Genomic DNA, 20811 nt, shown 5'->3' on the forward strand with positions numbered 1-20811 from the left:
TGTGTGTGTGTGTGTGAGGAGTGTGTGTGGGGAGTGTGTGTGGGTGTGTGTGTGTGTGTATGAGGTGTGTGTGTGGTGTGAGTGTGGGGTGTATGTCAGAGGTGTGTGTATGTGTTGGGAGGGGGATGAGGTGTGTGTGTAGGAGTAAGGTAAATAATTAAGAAAAACAGAATGAGTGAAGAAGCAAAGGAAGGGAACAGAGGGTAAGTGAAGTAAAGAATAGGGACTGAAAGAAGTTGAATATGAGAGGGGAAATAGGGAAATTGGAGTAAACATGGATAATAAGAATAAGTGAGGGAAGCAGAGTAAAGAAACAGGAGTGAGGTTGGTTGAGAAAATATTAGTGAGCTTAAAGCAAAGGGTGATGACAAACTACATTTTTTAGTCACACGTACCATATAATAAATGTAACTTTAATTACATTTTTTACTACACTTTGTATCTGTGAAAGAGAGACGAAAAAATAAGTTATAATTAGTAAAATATGCATTTTAAATTAAAAGATACAAATGAAGAAGTTAAAAAGCATAACAGTATATTTAGAAATAAAGTAAAAGTGAAGGACATAGAAAGGGAAATAAAGTAAGGTAGAATGACAAAAAGAGAGAAAAAGAAATAGAAGGAGAGCAAATTAGTAAGAGTAAGGCATATAGATTCACTGACAGAGAGGAAGAGAAGAACAGAGAAATGAACTGTAGGTAAGAAAGATACTAAAACAATGTGAGTTAGCAAAACTAAGTCAGGAAACAGTAGTAAGGAAAAAGATAATGACAGAGACGGAAAAGAGTCTAAAAAGGCAAACGTTGTTTTAAAGTCAAATGAGTGTCATTACAAAGGGTCCAACCTTTACAACTTTTTAAATAGCATGTGTAATGCCCTGATGTTGTTGAAGGACCGTCATGATAAATAATAGCTACAGTTGCAAACGTTCTTCCTGAAATTAATAATTCAGAAGCCACAACATTTTTAATAGAAGTTGTCAATTTCGTTCCATCAGGTCTACATCGTTGGAACATTAAAATGACATAGTGACCATAACTTCGTAGAAATAATGTGGACAGCATTGCAGACTTACATTGGGTACACACCATATTGTGATCAGCTGTTTTAACGAGATTATTAAAAGGCACTGATTTGCAGTCTGGTAAACTCAAATATATAAATCTTTCAGTGTCTATTCTAGTAGTACTTGATAAAGTACAGTTGTCGCAGTTATGCTGCCATTGATAAGAAAGGCTAAAAAGATTTTTTTATATCTACACCTTCATCTTCCAATACAATACATTGCTCTCTCTTTCAAAATCCAAACCAAGTTTGCTATGGCAGGGCAGGAGCCACAAGACCCCTGCCCTGCCATAGCAAACTGCAGTGTCCCGGCAGTGGGCACCCCGAGACACTGCAGGAGCCGGCCCTGGGGGGGGTGGCGGTCCCCAGGGCCATCAAGAGCACCAGGAGGGGGGCCGAGTGGCCCCCCTTCTACAATTCCCCGGGGCTTGAGCCCCCCACACATTTTTTTAAAATAAAAAATATATACGCAAAATGAAGCCCTAGGGGTTGGAGGTCCCTGGGGCTGCAGGGGGGCCATGGGCCCCCGCAGATATTGTTGTAAAGCCCTGGGGGTCGTGATCCCTGAGGCTTGGGGGGCCTTTGAGCCCCCCACCCATGTATTTTGTAGCCCCAGGGGGTGGTGGTCCCCGGGGCTGGGGGGGCTATGAGCCCACCCGCACATATTTGATAAAAGCCCCGGGGGTGGTTGTCCCCAGGGCTGGGGGGCTCCTCTGGGTCCCCCATTACATTAAATATTTTTTGCTTGGGATTTTTCCCCCCAGGGGCTAAATATTAAAGATGCGCGGGAGCCCAAGCGTTTTAACAGAAAGAAAAAAAATATTTGCCCCTGAGGTCTATGTTGGACCCCCTAAGCAGGCCTAGGGGGTCAGAGTGTTTCTACCATGCCCCCTATTCACGTTTTGCACAATTGTTGCAATGATTTCTTGTGCCTCGGTTCCACTGAGGCACAAATCGGCTGCCAACACTTCCTGGTTTGGAGTATTGACAGCCAGTTAGCACACAGCTCGTGATCGGGAGTGTGCACGCATGGTGCGTGCAGGGTGCGCGGTTCCACTGCGGCCATTGATATATATTAACCCTGGGCGTAGTTCGCGAAGTAGCACTACGTGAAGCTACGCGAAGTGCACTTCGCACTACGCAAACTTCACGTAGCACTACGCGAGCTGCGTAGTAGCATGTTCGCACTGTGCAAGATGCGTTTTCAATGATTGCACAGTGCGGACAAGCATCCGGCACTGTGCAAGCATTGAAATCTGCATCTTGCACAGTGGAAGCTGTAGTTTTCTGCCGCTCGAGTAGATTTTTACTCGAGCGGCAGCTTTCTTAACGCGGACTGGTAGTTTCTCATCGCGAGCAGTCGCGAGCATGTCCGACCACTCGCAATGAGAAACCTGACCTCCCTGCATTGAGAATCTCGCCGGGATGTCTTTTTGCTTGCTCGCGGTCGCGAACATGACATTGAGGACTGCGAACAAGCAAAAAATGACCGCTGCACTACGCTACGCTGAGCTACGCGTGTTCGCACTGTGCTACGTGCAGCTCGCGTAGTGCGAAGTTGCACAAACTTCGCAAACTACGCGAGCGTAGCATAGTACTTCGCCCAGGGTTAACATATATGTGTTTTTACTTTTTATTTTCTCAGCAACTACTGAACAGATTTACACCATTTAACAAAAAGGCACCTATCCGAACCAAGGGTACCTCTTTGCCAAATTTGGAGTAATTCCATTTAGCAGTTCGAACGGTAGACAGGGCCAAAGTTTCCTACACAAAATTGCATGGGGAAAAAACCTTTTAGGACCCCCCTTTTTTATCAGCCCCTGCTTGAGGAATCACCCCAAAACTTTCAAGATAAAAGCCGACCGGAGCGGCCCATACGTTTTTAAAAATTTAACAAAGATTCGTGAACCGGCGCCAAAGTTATTGGGAATAGAATGTTGCGAATTTACTATAGAAAATAGGTCCTAACTATATATATATATATATATATATATATATATATATATATATATATATATATATATATATATATATATATATATATATATATATATACACATATATATACACATATATATATATATATATATATATATATATTCACAGAAAAAACCATAGGTTATAGACCATATATAGTTAGGAATTAGCATTTACAAAACCTTGAAAATTCACTGAAAAAACCATAGGTTATAGACCATATATAGTTAGGAAATAGCATTTAGAAAACCTTATTTTACTCACACAAAACCATTGAAATTCCATATATAGTTAGTTGCACTAACTATATATCGCGCACCTGCAATCCACTGCTGATGATGTCACATATTACATCATTCATGACATGGTCAGTGACATCACTGATGACATCACTGATGACATCTCAAATGACATCACTGATGACATCACTGATGACATCTCATTTGACATTACTGATCACATCACTGATGACATCATTCATGTGATGATACAATGAACCTCTTCAGACTCTAATATAACCTTAGATACACTCAGTGTAAACAGACACTCACAGACTGTCACTCATCCATGGAGTTACTCACACACCTAGTCAGTCTTGCAAAGAATCAATCACACCTCGATTTCCTCAACTATATAGTTATACACACCTTACTTATTGGAACATATAATAACACATATTTACTCTGTTATACAATCCCTGATACAAGTTCACAATAATCCATACAGCCACTCACACATTCACTGGCTCTTATGCACAGTTATTTATATATGTCAACTATCACATGTACTGTGTTTTACATATGTACTTACTTTGACATGTAGCACTGAGATATCCATTCACTCACCAATACACTCATGCACACAGTCAACCGCCCATACAGATGTTTCCACATGCACTTTTGAACCCATACATCTAGTGAATCAACTGCTCACACATCTATGCACAGAGTCATACACCTCCCAGACACCCACACACACACTCAGTCTCCCATACAAATACTTGGGCAACTAATCAATAACCCATATAGTTAGTCATATAGCTAATGATCAACACATGCATCAGATTACAAAACAACAGACACAATGATGCACAATTTAAAACAGTTTAGTCACTAACCCATGCACTCAGTGAGACACATTTAATCACTCACTTATACAGTCAGTCATGCACCTACTAAATCCTTCATCCAGACACTTATACATCCACTCATTCTTCAATATGTAAGACATATTTTAACTTTACAGAAGCATACAGTCACTGGATGTTGTCATCAGTGATGTCATCAGTGATGTCATTTGAGATGTCATCAGTGATGTCATCAGTGATGTCACTGACCATGTCATGAATGATGTAATATGTGACATCATCAGCAGTGGATTGCAGGTGCGCGATATATAGTTAGTGCAACTAACTATATATGGAATTTCAATGGTTTTGTGTGAGTAAAATAAGGTTTTCTAAATGCTATTTCCTAACTATATATGGTCTATAACCTATGGTTTTTTCAGTGAATTTTCAAGGTTTTGTAAATGCTAATTCCTAACTATATATGGTCTATAACCTATGGTTTTTTCTGTGAATTTCATTGGTTTTTTAACAGCTAATATCTGTAGCTGTAAAATGTATTCTTCTTTAAATCCAAAAATATATTTTATATGTTTATGAATAATTTTTTTTTAAAATATTTTTTTTTCTTCGTTCCCGCTTCGCGAATCGGGAAGCTTCCCGTTAGCTGACCTTGATGCCGCGAAATAGACCGCGAGCCGGTAAACGTTTCTTTACCGCAAGTGCCGCGTTAGAAAACAACATCGTGACGCCTCCCGTCCGCATGACGTTCCACGTTGTCGCTTGATACGTCATATGACGTGCTACGTTAGCAAACTGGTACGCGAAGCGAGTGCCAAAGCGCAGGTTTCTGGAAGCAAACCGGGAGGCCCTGCAAAGCGCTTAACGTAAACACAGCAAGTCATGTGACTTGGTAATAACACTTTTCATTGGTTCATTTCACTTTTGGTTTCCTAATGATGTAAGACTAGGTCATATAATCTAAAATGAACACTTTTGATTGGTTGAGAACTCTTGTTTTTCCCAAATGATGAAAATCCCTCCTTCTTTCCTCACTCTGACTTTCATCATTGTGAGAGAAAGACCCTTTGTGATCACTGAGCAATGGCTTCTTTAGTAGCTTCAGCTGGTGCTTCCCCACCACCTCCACCACATCCAAGGAAGAGTGGACCACCTGCTCAAGTTGTAATTCAACAAGAAGAAGAAGAAGAGGAACAGGAGGACGAGCACGAAGAGAGGCAGTTTTTGCCTGAGCAGCCCAAGACGTCTCACCGGAAAGAAAACTTCATTTGGCAATTTTTTAAAATTCCCAAAGGTCAGAAAAAAGTAAATGCAAGATACGTAACTTGCCTTATATGTCAAGATAGACTGTCCAGAGGGACCGACAAAAAATACAGTTTCGGAAACTACACAATGCATCGCCATATGACTAGGTGGCATCCTAACAACTACAGTGCTGCACAGTTTCGGAACGACCTAGATAATCTCCCTATTATGGCCAGAAGATCTGTTGTACCGGAAGTAACGGGACCAGAGGGCAGGGAGATGGTGCCAAATATACAAATGAGATTTGGTGAAGTAAAACACACCTGCGTATTTTGCGATGGATTCATTTCCTACGGAGAAAGAAGCATCACTCTGATCAACAGAGCTATTGACTATCATATGCAAGTTTGTCCGAAACGCCCAAAATAATAAATACTTCTTTTTTTTGTTTTGTTGCTCCTGTTGAGCCCTTTACAATGAATCGTTTTCATTGCCCCCTCCAAGAAAAACCCAAAAAAATATAAAACTGTTCCGAAAAATTCAAAAACAGTAAAAAAATGTTCAGAAAAATAAAAAAAAAAGTTCTTTTCAGAACTACCTCCCCGTTATTAAAAAATTGGTACAATATTTGGAACTGTGCCAACCTCTATTTCTCTTAGTTCGCTTCCTAGTTCGCTCGCTGGTACGCGAACTGGAAGCGAACCAAAAACAGTAAGTATAAGGGAAGGAAACACACACTTATGTTAAAAGAAAGACAGCTATAGGGGAGTAAACTAGAGATACTATTACCCATAATCCACTACTGATGATGTCACATATTACATCATTCATGACATGCTCAGTGACATCATCAGCAGAGGATTGCGGGTTTTTTGGCAACATGCCTTATCCACGGTTTAATAACGCTGCCTTTTGCTTTATATAAGTTTTCAAATTGTATGAAATATATACCAATAGGTCTTTATGAACCTTTAGGTAGTGCTTTTGTTCATGAGGTCTGGTCGCTTCCATACACATACAGATGTTTCAAAGATGATCAAGAAGTTTATCTGAATGGAGAGGAATGCACTGAGACGCCAGATCATTCACTAATGTGTAGGCACATACAGTTACACGATTCATGCAACAAACACCGACCAAATATGGCTTGCGTGTTGCAAGGCACGCCAGTTCCTGCTATCATCCCCACGTTCAAGTTGTTGGAAAATGGTAGTTATTTGATGCTCAATAATGAAGATTGTTCTGAGTTAATTAAAAAGTATTCCTTTTATCGTAACAGTAAGTGAACGGGTTATTTGCTGCAGAAATGTTCTATTTCCTCCCACACATGAACATAGGGAGTTTTCAATCTGGCCACAAATACCAACCTTGGGACACGTTTCAACGGCATGACAAGAATAAGAGCTCTTTTGTCTCAGAGAGAGGTGGCCTTGAGTTCGGCCCGTGAAACTTTCGTACTTCACATAGCGAACACCCGTACACAGGTTTGCCTTTCAATTTCAGCAACATGTTTCCGACTATCTTTAACGCATCCTCCACAAAATCCCTGGCACACTTTTTTAAAGTTGTTACCAGTGGTCTCGTGACTTCATTTGAGAAAATCTTTGGAGTCATCCCTGCTCCCTTTCATTCCATTTTCTCCACTCTGGTTCGTGGATTGCATTTTTACTTGCATTACCAGCGGACGCTCTTGTGCTTTTTTACATTTTTAAATATGGATGTCCCTCCTATGCAACCTCCGACCCTGCAGCTGCTGACACTGTTCCGCAATCGCATGCTAGAATATTATGGCACAATGCCGTTGGCGATATTAAGCACGGCATATGGATTATCTTTTCGGTTCTCCTACTTCACCTGTGTCCAGCCTGTATTTCACTGCCTGACCTGTGATTTCGATTGGGCCATTGATTTGTGTCTCTGCGGACCGGTTTCTCCTGACGTCGACTTTAATCAGCTGATGACTCCTATCATTACTCACGAGTTGATTTGTCCTGGCGAAAGGATTATGGCTGTGGCATTGATGCATGGACTACTTGGTCCCTGGAATTTACTGGCGGCAGCACAGTCTTTCTTGGAACACAGCTTTCTTGAAAACCCACCGAGCTGTCCTCTGATGGTGATAGAGGATCCGGTGCTGGGAGAGCACGTATGTTCTTTTCCGCTTTTAAATTGGATGGCTGAACTGTTTTCGGATGAAGACGGTGACTTCCTATTGGAGGCTGTTGCAGCTTATTTTGCATACACAGTTATGTCATAGACCTTTTTCATGTTTGATATGCTGAGTACTAGCATTTCATTGACAATTCATTGACTTATTTGTCAAGTTTTTATTATTTACCTTGCCTATTGGCTTAAGACTCGATAAAGTACTTGGCTGTTTTATTTTTCTTTAGCATTGAATTTTCCTAGTTTTTAATGCTTTACCTTGCGGACCGTCCACATATAAACTTGCAATCTGCTCTCATGAGATGGCACTTCTATTATCTTATTCAGTTCGTTTCCGGATCATGAGGAGGTGTCATCTAGGTCCTGGATATCTTTACACCGTGTTAAGTTAGCATGGGCTCATTACCGGTTTAAACGCCATTTTTCCTTTTTTGCAACTTCTGCACACGACACTTAGTTGTTGCTTTAGCTTTCCACCTAGTAGTTCATCGTGGTTTACATGAGAATAATATGTTATTGGTCTACTATCTGCTTTACTTGTTAAACTATATCTGTACAGCGAGTGCTAAAGTTTCAAGAACAACACGATACAGAATTGTTATGAGGTCTGATCTCCACGACTTCATACTCATAACATAAGTGCAACTTCTGCCAATTCTGGGCATGAGGCGGGTTTTATATTGCTTTGCCGAACACACATACACAACAGTTGATGCGGTTCACATGAAGAGAGAGCTGGTGTATGCTGATGTGATTCCTTCAAATCTAAGACACTAAAGTATGGACACGCCCTAAACCAACACAAAGAGACCTTCTTAGCAAATAATATAATATGTGTATTAGGGAGGGTGAGATATAAGCAGCCGCGGGCCGTGGAGGGAGTTACGATGGGGCAGGGAGGCGGGGAGGGGGAGAAGCAGGGTGGAGCCCTCTCTACCTTGCCCCTCCCCCTCCCCGCCTCCCTGCCCCACCGTAACTCCCTCCACGGCCCGCGGCTGCTTATAAGTGTTGCTAACTCTTATTCATTTACAGCATGTTAACATACTATCACCATTCGCTTTTTATGTACTAGTAACTATGCTGGTAATTTTGCTACTGATAATATGTGTACTTTTATTATCTAAGGTACTACGCCTGAGAAGACGGCATTAGTAAATAAACATTTCAAATACACATGTGTTCTTCTTAACTCCATGTTCTGGTTTCTAAGAAATATATAACGACCGACTGTTCATGAGTTCCACGTATCCTGAGGTACTATAAGTTCATATTCTGGATTGTCTAAACATTGAGAGTTTGTTATATCCAATGTGACACTGTACCTAGCTTGCTAAATAGTTTTTGATTACTAACGTGAGTTTTGGGACACCCTAATTCGCCGAGGTTCCAATCCTCTGTCCACAGTTCTGTGTGAGAACAGAAACCCTGCGACAGGGGCACCCCCGACCCTTGCTGGAGCTTCATCACACTTGCGATACAACTCCAGCAATGCGCCACCTTTACGGCACAGATACATCACGCATCTGTGCTGTTTTTGCCCCATGATGCGCCGCATTGTAAATGCAGCACACCATAGGTGACGGAACAGCGGCACAGAATGACTAACACATCCCTGGTGATGCGCCAGTCATCATAAATCTATCCCTATGCTTCTTATCTTGTTAGAGATGAACCGCCATATGTATCATAAAAGTTATTTGCATTTCCTAAATAGCGAACTTTAAGGAATAAATAGCGATTCTTTACCATTCCTAGTTTGCGATGAGCTATTTGCTAATTAGCCGAATGTAGCCCAATGAAGCCCAATGTAGCCCAATGTAGCCCAAAGATGGCCGCCAGACACACAAAAAAACAAATGTAGCCCAAATATCAGCCAGATGTAGCCCAACTATAGCCCAGTGACAGAATGACCAATCAGCTTCGCAAACCTCCGTTACGCGAAGCGGAGCGCTGTTACAGATATATATCTTTTTTTGAACGTTAATTTCTCAAAATCCACTGGAGCACATATATTGAGACCTAGCAAAGGCACATCGGGCTACCAGTCCCTAATATTTTGCCAAGTTTCGTGCAAATCCATTCAGCCGTTCAATTATTATTTTTATTATTTTTTTTTGCCCCGCGGGGCCCTTTTAAAACCTCCACATCAAACCTAGGGGGTCAGCGAGGATCTACTATGCCCCCTTATAGTTATTTCCCCCTTTGTTTTGACCTCCTCTTGTCTCTCGATCCTACCGAGAGACAAGATGGCGGCCGCTACGGACTGTTTGGAATGTTGACAGACGCCGGAGAACCAATCAGCTTCGCTTCACAAAGCTCCGTTGCGCGAAAAGTCCGCGAACCAGAGCGCTAACCGGTCCGCTGTTACAGATATATATCTTTTTTTAAACGTTAATTTCTCAAAATCCACTGGAGCACATATATTGAGACCTACAAAAGGCACATCGGGCTACCAGTCCCTACAATTTTGCCAAGTTTCGTGCAAATCCATTCAGCCGTTCGGGCTAAAAGTGAGGCCAACCGCCCTATGGAAAACTCAATGTTAAAAACACGTTTTGGGACCCCCCTTTTTTCTCGGCCCCCACTGGACGAACCCCCCCCAAATTTTCAAGGGCTGCTCAGAAACAAAATGTGCCATTTTCCTGAAAATTTCAGCCGATTCCGTCCACAAACGCCAAAGTTATTAGACATAGAATTTTCAAAAAACCCATAGAGAAAAAATCCTAACTATATATACCTACTGGCGACCGCCAGTAGGTAATATATATATATACACATATATATACACATATATATATATATATATATATATATATATATATATATATATATTAATGCTCCAAGTTTGTCCCAAACGAGAACGCACGCAGGCTGCAGCAAATCCCCTCAGACCTCCACACACAGCGGGACGTAGCCTTTTCACAGGCTGGTAACCACAGTTCACAGCGTTTCTTGCCACACCATGTTTATTCAATTACAAGCCTCCTGATAGGCCGGTAAGCTGCTCCAATGAGCGTAGTCCAGAGTCTTATGGGACATGTAGTGCGGTGATTATACCCAGATGGGTGCGGTGTTCTGTGGGTCCCCAATCAAACCCACTGATGGGCCCCGGAGTGAGCAGGGTCTAAATGCTCGGTACTGCTTCCCCATGTGAAGAGCCCGACAGGATGTCAAGCTCGATGGCCCGCTGCTCTTAGGTGCGGTGGTGCGTTCTCCACGGCCGGACGACCGTGTAAATATAAATGCTCCAAGTTTGTCCCAAACGAGAACTCTGGATTGAACAGGAAATAATTCCCCAACTTAAAACGCACCTCAGGGCATGTTTGCACTCACATCAACTCAAGCCCCGCCCCCTACCTTCACCACTGTGCAAACGCGCCCTGTAGAGTGTTCTAAGTTGGGGGATTAAGTTCCCTTGCATACTGGGGGTCCCTGGGGGCCAACTAGCCCACCAGGAACCTCCAGTATGCACCAGGAGGCTGCGTTGCAGAGAGCTGAAATGAGACCACGCCCCTTTTTACACCCCTTTTTACACCTCTCTGCAATGCAGCCCCCTGGCGCGTTTGCAGAGGGGGAACTAATTCCCCTTGCATACTGGGGTTCCCTGAGGGCCAACTAGCCCACCAGGAGCCTCCAGTATGCGCCAGAGAGGGGTAAAATAATTACTTTGCCCCGGGGATTTGGTCCCTCCCGGGGGGGTAATTTGGAAAAAAGCAGACTGTTTTGTACCCCGCGATTGTGGGACCCCCTGAGCACGCCTAGGGGGTCAGGGTGTTTCTACCCTTCCCCCTTTTTGCATTCTACACGTTTGTTTTTCTCCTTTCTTGTGCCTCGGTCTACCGAGCACAAGATGGCTGCCAACACTAGAGTGTTCACAGCCAATGAGCATGCAGCTCGTGCTCGGAAAGGTACGAGTACCGTACGCGTACCCGGCGATTTTTGTCCCCAAACAAATTTGGGGGGGGCCATGTTTGTTTTTCTGCTTTCTTATGCCTCAGTCTACCAAGGCACAAGATGGCTGTTAACACTTTCTGGTTTGAAGTGTTGACAGACAGTTGACAGCCAATGAGCATGCAGCTTGTGCTCGGAAAGGTACGCGTACATATGAGTACCGTACGTGTACTGTACAGAGAACAGTACAGAGTACAGTAAGCTTCTATAGATATACTTATGATTTTACTTATGATTTTCTCAGGAACTACTGAACGGATTTACACCATTTAACAAAAAGCGTGATCTGCAAACTGAACTCTACCTCTCTGCCGAATTTGGTGTAATTCCGTTCAGCCGTTCGGGCTGTAGCCCTCTCTAAAGGTCCTATTGAAAATTGCATAGGGAAAACACGGTTTGGGACCCCCTTTTTTCTCAGCCCCCGCTTCACGAATCACTCCCAAACTTTCAGGGAAGGAGCGGAGCTGAGCAGGCCATTTTCTTGGAGAAATTTGCGAAGATTCGGGGCAAAAGTTATTTCAAATAGAATGTTGTGGATTTCCTATGGAAACTATGTTTTAACTATAACTACCTACTGGTGACCGCCAGTAGGTAATATATATATATATATATATATATATATATATATATATATATATATATATATATATATATATATATATATATATACAAATATATATATATATATATATATATATATCTATACTACTATTATAAAGGAAGAACTTTGAGGCTTAGAGGCGGGTAAACTCGGGAACCACAGCGCCAATCCACACACCCGATACATCGTTGGAATCCTCAGGGTGTGCAGATGGACATAGGCTATATAAAGTTAAAAAATACGTTATATTTAAAAAATTTACATTATAAAAAAAGTAGTCCCCTCGAAATAGCGCCGGCCGTGACCTGCGTGTTGACATCAGGAGCACGGGGAGGAGCAGCGTCCAGGAGCGGCGGACATGGCACGGGGGAGGAGCGGTGACGAGCGGCGAGGAGTGGTGGACTGAGGAGCTGCGGCTGAGGTAAGGCAGCGGGGGTCGGGGCAGGCGGGGGACGGGGTGATGTAAGGCTCCAAACTACCACGATCACGCTCATTAGTTTTACCTCAAACACAGCTCAGGAAGTTGAACTGCAGAGCGCCAGCGTTTCAGCGTTTCAGCTTTAAGGGTCATTAGATTGACACGCGGGCATTATGTTACCATGCTGGAATCTCGGCACGCCGAGCTCCGTCAAGGGTAAACCCCGCTCAAAGAGACCCCACAGGAGAAAGTGATCCGTCAACCTCGGAGCCGTGTTTAAATGTGCCCTCTTTTCATGGTACTTTTCATGTGGACGGGGAAAGCAAACAGCCCGAAGCGCACTGCTGTGACTATCATATGTTGCCTTTTTAAGGATCCGGGGGACAATGTCGGTGCAGGCGGGGGTCGGGGCAGGCGGGGGACGGGGTGGGCGGGGACGGGGAAAGCAAGCAGCCCGAAGGAAAGCCAGGAAATCTGGTTCGGTTTATCCCCACTCTAAACACATGGAAATGGTAATTTCCAGGCGAAGGCTGGACTAATAGCTGCAATACAGTGAGACGGTTTTACATTATAGTGCACTGCTGTGACTATCATATGTCGCCTTTTTATATATATAATAATAATATAAATATATATAACTAAAATAAACTAAAATAAAAAAGACAGTTATCTATTATGCGTTTGATAGTTATTAAAAGTGACAAAGAAATCAATTAAAATCAATGTAATAATTTTTTTATTGAAAAATGTCACAACAACTTTCAGTATAAAAAATGTATTCAAGTGTTTTATAAATAAATGGTAAATAAGGTTTTATTTTTAGATAATTTTTAAAGATTAAATTATAGTTATTTTAAGTAATTCAATTTAATTTAATATTATTTCCCAAGGGGATTTATTTTAAGTCCCCACCGCACTGATTTTCTATGGGAGAGTAATTTACTTCTGTTTTTGGTCATTTTTTGGCTGTAGTACTTTAGAAGTGTAGTTTGTGACTATCAATGGCCTTACTCTACTTTGGGTGGGTACATGTCCCTCCCTAAAGCCCTCCCTAGCACTCCCTTAACCCTAATTACTCCTCCCTATCCCCCTCCCATTTGTAGGACCCCCTCTGTTTTTCTCTGCCAGGGTTTATATGGGGGAGGAACCACCATGTAAGCTCACGAGAGGAGACTTCTATTATGCTTGGGGGGGCCGAGGCGTCCTGACAAGCATATGGATGCCTCATGGATGCGTCCTGATCACAGCAACACCACTAGGGAATGGCAGTTCACAAGCATCAGCACACCGATCATCATTGGCTTTGCAAGCCTTTCATTATTTTAGGTGGCAAGTAAGTGCTACAGGCATCTATTCAGAGTAAAATCCTTATCTCCTCACAGACCGGCCGTTGCCTGTGTACTGGTGTACTGGTTTTCCTTGGGGGTAAGAGAACCAGATGCGGCCCTGCTTCTACATAGACATTGTGTCCTTCCCTCAATATGCCCTAGTTGGGCATTTGTGACCTTACTTTGCTCCTCTGCTCTGATTTGTGTATGGTTCCTGGTGTTGCATGTAGCTATTTTAAAAATGTTTCTGTCCATAAAAGGAGAAAATCACCAGAGCACAAAGCACATGCTTAAATATAGTACCAGAACACACATTGCATATCGAAAGAGTAAACGTAGAAGAAAACAATACATTTAAAAACATTAAAACAGCCAATCAAATATTGTTATTGAAAACAAGAAATTAAATCAGAGGGACAGCAATGTCAACATTATTTGACTGTAATTAAACTACGTAATTAAAAGCCTTCATGACATTAAGTAAACCACTAATTCCAAATGGGAATTTCAGATGATTTCTCGCAATACACTAATAATAAATAACATTTCACAATGCATTACATTTATTATAAATGGCTTTTCGCAATACATTGTAAACTGGACAAAAGCATAGCTGAGCCAGTTCATTGGGTCTAAGTAATAGGCAGGTACATTTTGATAACATTTTAAAACCCGACGATATTTTAGGTGAAGGTTGGAAATGGATATATTCAGCAAACACTTTGCTTCGCATGCAACTCCATTAGCTTCATGAAAGTGTAACACACCTTTGTTTTCTCAATATATTGCCTGTCTGTTGGGTGCAATTCTCCATGAGGTAACTTCAAGTCTAGTTTGCCTTTTTCTCATCTACATTCCCTGATGCACCCGTGTTGACCCATTCTCTAACCTTCCAGAGACAGGATGAGTTAAAACTGGAAAATATTTAATTCCTGAGATGTGGCCTGCAGCCTCGCTATTGTGTTTCCTTGCTATTCAGTTTAGGTCTGGCTTGACAGCAATAGCTGTCTGCTAGGATCTTGTAATATAACAAATGTGCAAAATAATAATACATACATATAAAGAGACTTTGGATCAACCCACTCAGATTACTTGCACTGTGAGTCAAATGTCCTATCAGCCTGCAGAACAGCATAGATAGAGTGGAACAATGGGTCTGCCCTCTTCAGCCATTACCTTTGTTGCTAGTGTCATTCACCTTTGGATCAACACCCAGGGAAGCTATTGGGTATTTGAAGACTAATGCAGTGTGATCGATACCCTTTCACTGCTTTGTAAGTATCCACGTCAGAAAGCTGTCCACTATGAAATACAAATGGAAAGGTGGATTAAATGCTACCAAGTTGGAACTTGCCATGTTTCCACGTTTGCAAAGATACCAGGGCTTAAAATGCTGGTGTTACCTTTGAAGAGTTATGCTTGGTTCGTAGTAGGAATGCCACCTTTCGTGGACGAAAATACCAGCCAATTGTCCATATTTTCAAATTCTAAGGGGGCCAGGTACTAAGGGCCTAATTTATGAAAAGTGATGCATCGCTGCGCAAAAACAGCGATGCGTCACTTTTCATTGCGCCCTCTTGCGACACCAATGATGCGTCATATTTACAATGACGCATCATTGCGCAAGGAGTTACAGATACGTCAGTATTTCTGACGTATCTGCATGGTGTAAAAGTGACGCATTGCTGGAGTCACAAAAGTGACGCAACTCCAGCAATGCATCCTTTCACATGGGGCCAGCCCCATGTGAAAGGGCCTGCGCCAGTCTTACGCCTGCTGTGAGGCAGGCGTAAGAAATTGACACATTTGCGTCCTAGAAGTGGCGCAATGAAATCTTATAGATTTTACTGCATCACTTCTATGGCATTTTCTTGAGTCAGAACGCCCTCCTGCATATTATACCTGGCGCAGGTATAATGTAGCGCAGGGGTTTACAAAGTGACGCATCTAACTAGATGCGTCACTTTGTAAATTTGGTGCAACAAGGCACATTTTTTACGCTGCTGGTGCGTCACAAAAAGTGACGCACCAGCGGCGTAAAAGTGACGCACGGCCTCATAAATGAGGCCTTAAATCTTTTTTTAACAGCTCCTAACATACAAATACTGGCTATGCTGGTAATATACCGGCCAGGTGGAAGCCCTAACTGTTGGTGCTCGTGAAACCCTCAATGTGTGGGCTGATAAGTCACAGCATGAAGGGGCTGCACAGCTACATACTTGACATCCCTTGTGAGTGATGCAGCAGGCTACCTCTTTTTAGTGATTCTTATTGCCTGCGGATTTTACATCACATCCTAAGGCTTTTACAAGCCACTCTGCCAGCCTGCAATCAGATCTAATCACGCTGTCCAAGTGCTGCCACACATGCTGTGACCTCTTAGCAGCAAACACTGAAAGGCTTGTAACATCAGGCTTGGCCAAGCTGTATTATTAAATTTAGAATGAGACACCGAGTGAACTCTTTCCTGTTTGTTGCATCTATTAAAAAGAAGGAATGGATCAACTTTAACCATTGAGATGGAAGGTGGCAAAAGGGAGCGAAACACCCATGTGCACAGAGGGCGGGCCAGATAAGTCTTTGTTGAGAGAATGGAGAGAGTTGGAAGAGGAAAGCCTAAGAGAGATAGATAAAGTGGGAGGATGAGGAAAGGGGAGTACGAAAAGATATTTAAGGACCAGGCGAGAGTGAAAGAATTAAACAAGCATCAGTAAATGCATTAGGTTTCGCCCATGTGATTAATAAGCTTTTTATTGTCAGTTGTAGCTTGCTGAGTCTTTGTACAATATAGGTTGCAGATTGTTTTTTAATGTATTATGACTTGTTTATGTACAAAATGGCAATATATTGTGCTGTTACTAGTGGTATTATAAAGTGGAAGATTAGGTAAATGGCGAAGAACAAAGATAAAAAAACATGTACCTGATAAGTAGGCTTAACATTGGTGCAGTTATAGGGAAACTAGGTAAAGGGTGGATGAAAAACGATACAAGTGTAGCCTAAGCACTGAAGATGAAAATGTGTTGTCTAGTTGTTGTCCATTGTTAAGATAAACAAATGAAAATTAACTTTAACATTTTCAAATGAGCATTTTAGCAGTTGTGCGATATAAGAGAAACAAATCACACTGAAAGTGAGATTATTATTTCATTGAGATGGGCACCTTTATTAAAAATGTAAGACTTCTCTTATAACGTTTTATTTTACATTTTGCGCAGCACAATTATTTTATTATTGCGAAAAAACGTAAATATGAACATTAACTCTAAAACAATAATGAGCGTGTAGTAAATATTTGCACTTGTATTGTCATTGGCATTGTGTTACATATGGCTTACAATTTTTCTCTTTTAAACAGTACACTGTGACATTTTCAATTAGTAAGCGATATACTTTGAAGTTTGTATGTGTAACAAATATTGTATGTTTTTTCAAGGTATTTGGTATAGTAAGTCCCAGTGCCACTCCACCATTGCAATCATAACCCTAGTGCCTGCTAGATAACTGCACTTTGCCTGTTTTAAGAATGTGCAGTTGGTGTATATACCAACAAAAATACAGGAGGCTGTCTAAATTACTTTAGACAACTCAAACCCTTTTTAGCAATTATTAAGCTAAATTACCACACGTTAAAAGTATGCAAATAAATAAGGATGCATTTTACATTAGCGAAAATACAGCAAAATATATAATATATTTTTGGTGCTAGAACGACACAATCTGCACTGTAGAGGTCAGTGCGTAAAAAAAGCCAGTCTTACCATCTACTGACTTATTAAGCTAAATGCTCAGTGTTAAAAAAAATATATATTGAAAAGTGCTCCAAAATAATAGATACTGTCTAAAAAAAGAACAGCAGCACATATCCCATACAGTCATCAAACACATGCTCACAAAGACAAGTTTTGAAGCAATTTGACAACAAAGACCAACAGTTGGAATTTTCTTATTCACTGCTCTTGAGACTATTCAGCCTCCGTTCTATGTAAAGCACAGCAATCACTTAATTTGGGTTTATGCTAGATAATGCGCCAACAATAAACAAATGACACAGAAAAAAAAAATTTCTAGCAGAGGAAAAAATTCATAAAGAGTGTGAAAATGAGTTAAAAGTTTCACCCACTACAGCAAAGGTAAACAAGCAAAATTTAACGCCTTAACCACAGCGGTTTTTCCACCGTGGTGCGGGCGTTCTAAAGGGTGGGCAGGGCTCCATCGGCCATGGGCCGACTGCAGAACTAGTGAGGTAGTGCTGCCGACAGGAGCACGCAAGGGGTTACATACGTGCAGCCAGGTGAAGATAAGAATCTGTAAACAGTAAAAGCTGTGCAGACTTAACAGAAGAAAAAAAGTTCCATAACTTTTGGGCCCAGTGCCACTGCTCATGCGGCACCATTTAAACCATGACCCTAGTGCCTTTAAGATAACTGCACTTTTGACTGCCTGTTTATTTGTAAAATATAGCAATAGGCAGTGTTTAGTGGGGTGCCTTGAGCATTTGGGTACCATTGCCGTTGCACTTGCTGAACTATTGGAATCATGGCACTAGTGCCTGCTAGATAAATAAAGAAATATTTAGTGTTTACAGGAGTTATGATAACTTTTCGCCCCAGTGCCACTGTACCTGATGCACCATTTAAAAAATGACCCTATTGCCTGCAGGAAAACTGCACTTGTGGCTGCCTGTTTAATAGTAAAATGCAGCAATAATCTGTGTTTAAGGGGGCCCTTAGAGCTTTTAACCTTGATGCCACTGCACCTGCTGTTCCATTCAAATACTGCCCTTATAACTACAAGATAATTGTGACGGCATGTTTAGTTGTAAAATATAGCAATATTAGGTGTTTAGAGGAGTACTGACAGTTTTGGCCCTAGTGCCAATGCACCTGCTGCACCATTCAAAACATGACCCTATTGCCTACAAGATAACTGTACTAGTGACTGTCTGTTTATTTGTAAAATATAGCAATGATCAGTGTTTAGTGTGGTGCCTGGAGTTTTTCATACCAGTGCCACTGCATCTTCTGCACCATTTCAACCATGACCCGATTGCCTGCAATGTAACTGCACTTGTGATTACCTGTTTAGTAGTAAAATATAGCAATATGTTCCATTTAGAAGAGTTCCTAGAGCTTTGGGTCCCGTTGTCACTGTAGCTGCTGCACAATTGAAATTAGGACCATAGTACCTGCAAGGTAACTGCACTTGTGACTTTTTGGTGTTTAGAGGAGTTTTGACTATTTTGGCACTGGTGCCACTCCACCTGCTGCACCATTGAAATCATGACCCTAGACCCTGCAAGATACCTGCACTTGTGACTACCTGTTTAGCTGCAAAATATAACAATAATCAGTGTTTAGTGGGGTGCCTCGAGTTTTTGGAGCAGGTGCTACTGCACCTGCTGCACCCTTGAATTAATGACCCTAGTGCCTAATAGATAACTGCACTTATGACTGCTTGTATAGTAGTAAAAATAAGCAATAATGTGTGTTTAATGGGGTCCCTTGTACTTTTGACAACTGTGCCTCTACGGTGCACAGACATAATATCGACTCCAAAATATCGTTTGGACAGAATATCGAGTTTTAAATATCGTTTGGAGAAAATATCGACAGGACAGAATATCGACAGCAAAAATATCGTTTTTAAGGTAAGTGAAGTAATATCGACTGTAAATAATATCGAAAGCAAAAAATATCATTTTTTATATAATATGTAATTATTTATAGTGTTTTTATGTTATAATATGTGTGAAAAGTGTCATTTTATGTTATAATTATTTTTAATTAATGATTTTTTTTTTTAATTATTGTGTAATTTTATTCTGTAGCGGGTTGTGGGTTTATAGGGGAATAGGGTGGGAAGTAATTTAATTATAATTAATTAAATATGTAAATTTATTAATTGGTAGTAATAATTAATTAATTGGTAATTAAATATTATATGTTAATTATTTAAAATTTAATTGGTAATTAATTTAATTTAATTTATTAATTGCTAATTATGTAAATTAAAACAATGTATTTCCTGTAGCGGGTTGTGGGTTTATAGGGGAATAGGGTGGGAAGTAATTTAATTATTATTTATTAAATATGTAAATGTATTAATTGGTAGTAATATTTAATTAATTGGTAATTACATAATATTTGTTAATTAATTAAAATGTAATTGGTAATTAATTTAATTTAATTGATTAATTGCTAATTATGTTAAATTAAAGGGGTATTTTTAGGGTTCAGGGTCAGTTTTTAGTTTTTGGGTAAAGGGGTATTTTTAGGGTTCAGGGTCAGTTTTTAGTTTTTGGGTAAAGGGGTATTTTTAGGGTTCAGGGTCAGTTTTTAGTTTTTGGGTAAATGGGTATTTTTAGGGTTCAGGGTCAGTTTTTAGTTTTTGGGTAAAGGGGTATTTTTAGGGTTCAGGGTCAGTTTTTAGTTTTTGGGTAAAGGGGTATTTTAAGGGTTCAGGGTCAGTTTTTAGTTTTTGGGTAAAGGGGTATTTTTAGGGTTCAGGGTCAGTTTTTAATTTTTGGGTAAAGGGGTATTTTTAGGGTTCAGGTTCAGTTTTTACTTTTTGGGTAAAGGGGTATTTTTAGGGTTCAGGGTCAGTTTTTAGTTTTTGGGTAAAGGGGTATTTTTAGGGTTCAGGGTCAGTTTTTAATTTTTGGGTAAAGGGGTATTTTTAGGGTTCAGGTTCAGTTTTTACTTTTTGGGTAAAGGGGTATTTTAAGGGTTCAGGGTCAGTTTTTAGTTTTTGGGTAAAGGGGTATTTTTAGGGTTCAGGGTCAGTTTGTAATTTTTGGGTAAAGGGGTATTTTTAGGGTTCAGGGTCAGTTTTTAATTTTTGGGTAAAGGCTTATTTTTAGGGTTCAGGGTCAGTTTTTAGTTTTTGGGTAAAGGGGTATTTTTAGGGTTCAGGGTCAGTTTGGGGTTTTTGGGTAAAGGGTTTTTTTAGGGTTCAGGGTCAGTTTTAC

The sequence above is a fragment of the Lissotriton helveticus genome, chromosome 9, assembly GCF_964261635.1.
Source record: "Lissotriton helveticus chromosome 9, aLisHel1.1, whole genome shotgun sequence".
Classification (NCBI taxonomy): domain Eukaryota; kingdom Metazoa; phylum Chordata; class Amphibia; order Caudata; family Salamandridae; genus Lissotriton; species Lissotriton helveticus.